This window comes from Meles meles, chromosome 11 (assembly GCF_922984935.1).
Source record: "Meles meles chromosome 11, mMelMel3.1 paternal haplotype, whole genome shotgun sequence".
Taxonomy (NCBI): Eukaryota; Metazoa; Chordata; class Mammalia; order Carnivora; family Mustelidae; genus Meles; species Meles meles.
Window position 1 is genome coordinate 65,266,474 of NC_060076.1, and position 3,997 is coordinate 65,270,470.

A 3,997-nucleotide genomic window follows, 5' to 3' on the forward strand; every position below is an offset into this window, starting at 1 on the left:
CAAACAGATAGAGAGAAAGGATCAGGAGGAAGCCTGGAACAAACAGCTCAGAAGCCACGAAAACAGAATCAGGGAAATAAACAATGCCATGAAACGTTCCAACGTCAGAATTATTGGAATCCCTGAAGGGGAAGAAAAAGAAAGAAGTCTAGAAGATATAGTGGAAGAAGTTGTCTATGAAAATTTTCCCAATCTCACGAATGGAAACAACGTTCATGTACTAGAGGCAGAGAGATTTCCCCCCAAGATTTTAGATTCTCGAAAGTCCTCACGGCACCTTATCGTTAGAATGGGGAATTATGTTTCAAGAGAGACCCTCTTAAAAGCAGCTAGGACAAAGAAGCTTCTTACATACAGAGGAAATCCCATTAGAATAACGTCAGACCTTTCCACAGAGACCTGGAAAGCCAGGAAGGGCTGGCAAAATATATTCAGAGTACTAAATGAGAAGAACATGCAACCAAGAATACTCTATCCAGCAAGACTGACATTTAAAATGGATGGAGAGATAAAGAGTTTCCAAGACCGGCAAGGCTTAAAAGACTATGCAACCACCAAGCCAACACTGCAGGAAATATTAAGGGGGGTCCTATAAGAGAGGAAAAATCCTAAGAATATCATTGAACAGAAATACAGAAACAATCTACAGACAGAAAGACTTCAAAGGCAACACGATGTCAATAAAAACCTATCTCTCAATAATCACTCTCAATGTGAATGGCCTAAATGCTCCCATAAAATGACACAGGGTTGCAGATTGGATAAAACGATAGGACCCATCCATATGTTGTCTACAAGAGACCCATTTTGAACCTAAGGATACACCCAGACTGAAAGTGAAGGGATGGAGAAGCATCTTTCATGCCAATGGGCCTCAAAAGAAGGCCGGAGTAGCGATTCTCATATCAGATAAATTAGATTTTAAACTAAAGACTGTAGTCAGAGATACAGAAGGACACTACATAATTCTTAAAGGGACTATCCGCCAAGACGATCTAACAATTGTGAATATCTATGCCCCCAATATGGGAGCACCCAATTACATAAGAAAACTATTAATCAAATTAAAGAGTCATATTGATACGAATACAATAATAGTAGGAGATCTTAATACGCCTCTCTCAGAAATAGACAGATCATCGAAGCAGAAAATTAATAAAGAAATAAGAGCATTGAATGAAACATTGGACCAGATGGACCTCATCGACGTATACAGAACATTCCACCCTAAAACAACAGAATACTCATTCTTCTCAAGTGCACATGGAACCTTCTCCAGAATAGACCACATACTGGGTCACAAAGCAGGACTCAACCAATACCAAAAGACTGACATTATTCCCTGCATATTCTCCGATCACAATGCTTTGAAACTGGAGCTCAATCACAAGGAAAAGTTCAGAAGGAACTCAAACACCTGGAAGCTAAAGACCACCTTGCTTAAGAATGCTTGGATCAACCAGGAGATCAAAGAAGAACTTAAACAATTCATGGAAACCAATGAGAATGAAGACACCTCGGTCCAAAACCTATGGGATACAGCAAAGGCGGTTCTAAGGGGGAAATACATAGCCATCCAAGCCTCCCTCAAAAACATTGAAAAATCCAGAATACACCAGCTGTCTCTACACCTTAAAGAACTGGAGAATCAACAACAAATCAAACCAACTCCACATGCAAGAAGGGAAATAATCAAGATTAGAGCAGAGCTCAATGAGGTAGAAATGAGAGATACAGTAGAACGTATCAATGAAACTAGAAGCTGGTTTTTTGAAAGAATCAATAAGATCGATAAACCATTGGCCACACTAATCCAAAAGAAAAGAGAGAAAGCCCAAATTAATAAAATTATGAATGAAAAGGGAGAGATCACAACTAATACCAAGGAAATAGAAACAATCATCAGAAATTATTACCAACAGTTATATGCCAATAAGCTAAGCAACCTAGATGAAATGGATGCATTCCTGGTAAGCTACAAACTCCCAAAATTGAACCAGGAAGAAATTGACAACCTGAATAGACCGATATCTAGTAATGAGATTGAAGCAGTGATCAAAAACCTCCCAAAAAACAAGAGCCCAGGACCTGACGGATTCCCTGGGGAATTCTACCAAACTTTCAAAGAAGAAATAACACCAATTCTCCTGAAGCTGTTCCAAAAAATTGAAGCAGAAGGACAACTTCCAGACTCTTTTTATGAAGCCAGCATTACACTGATCCCCAAACCAGGCAAAGACCCTACCAAAAAGGAAAATTTCAGACCAATATCACTGATGAATATGGATGCAAAGATTCTCAACAAGATCCTAGCAAACAGGATCCAGCAGCACATTCAAAAGATTATCCACCATGACCAGGTGGGATTCATCCCTGGGTTGCAAGGTTGGTTCAACATTCGCAAATCAATCAGTGTGATAGAACACATCAATAAGAGAAGAGAGAAGAACCACACGGTCCTCTCAATTGATGCAGAAAAAGCATTTGACAAAATCCAGCATCCGTTCCTGATGAAAACGCTTCAAAGTATAGGGATAGAGGGAACATTCCTGAACTTCATAAAATCTATCTATGAAAGACCCACAGCAAATATCATCTTCAATGGGAAAAAGCTTGCAGCCTTCCCGTTGAGATCAGGAACACGACAAGGATGCCCACTCTCACCACTCTTGTTCAACATAGTATTAGAAGTTCTAGCAACGGCAATCAGACAACAAAGAGAAATAAAAGGTATCCAAATTGGCAAGGAAGAAGTCACACTCTCTCTCTTCGCAGATGACATGATTCTTTATATGGAAAACCCCAAAGACTCCACCCCCAAACTACTAGAACTCATACAGCAATTCAGTAACGTGGCAGGATACAAAGTCAATGTACAGAAATCAGTGGCTTTCTTATACACCAACAATAAAAATACAGAAAGGGAAATTAGAGAATCGATTCCATTTCCTATAGCACCAAGAACCATAAGATACCTGGGCATAAACCTAACCAAAGAAGTAAAGGACCTGTACTCGAGGAACTACAGAACACTCATGAAAGAAATTGAAGAAGACACAAAAAGATGGAAGACTGTTCCATGCTCTTGGATTGGAAGAATAAACATTGTTAAAATGTCTATACTGCCTAGAGCAATCTATACTTTTAATGCCATTCCGATCAAAATTCCACCGATATTTTTCAAAGAGCTGGAGCAAATAATCCTAAAATTTGTATGGAGCCAGAAGAGACCCCGAATTGCTAAGGAAATGTTGAAAAACAAAAACAAAACTGGCGGCATCACGTTACCCGATTTCAAGCTTTACTACAAAGCTGTGATCACCAAGACAGCGTGGTACTGGCATAAAAACAGACACATAGACCAGTGGAACAGAGTGGAGAGCCCAGATATGGACCCTCAACTCTATGGTCAAATAATCTTCGACAAAACAGGAAAAAATATTCAATGGAAAAAAGACAGTCTCTTCAATAAATGGTGCTGGGAAAACTGGACAGCGATATGTAGAAGAATGAAACTCGACCATTCTCTTACACCGTACACAAAGATAAACTCGAAATGGATAAAAGACCTCAACGTGAGACAGGAATCTATCAGAATCCTAGAGGAGAACATAGGCAGTAACCTCTTCGATATCAGCCACAGCAACTTCTTTCAAGATATGTCTCCAAAGGCCAAGGAAACAAAAGCAAAAATGAACTTTTGGGACTTCATCAAGATCAAAAGCTTCTGCACAGCAAAGGAAACAGTCAACAAAACAAAGAGGCAACCCACGGAATGGGAGAAGATATTTGCAAATGACAGTACAGACAAAAGGTTGATATCCAGGATCTATAAAGAACTTCTCAAACTCAACACACACAAAACAGATAATCATATCAAAAAATGGCCAGAAGATATGAACAGACACTTCTCCAATGAAGACATACAAATGGCTATCAGACACATGAAAAAATGTTTTTTATCACTAGCCATCAGGGAGATTCAAATTAAAACAAC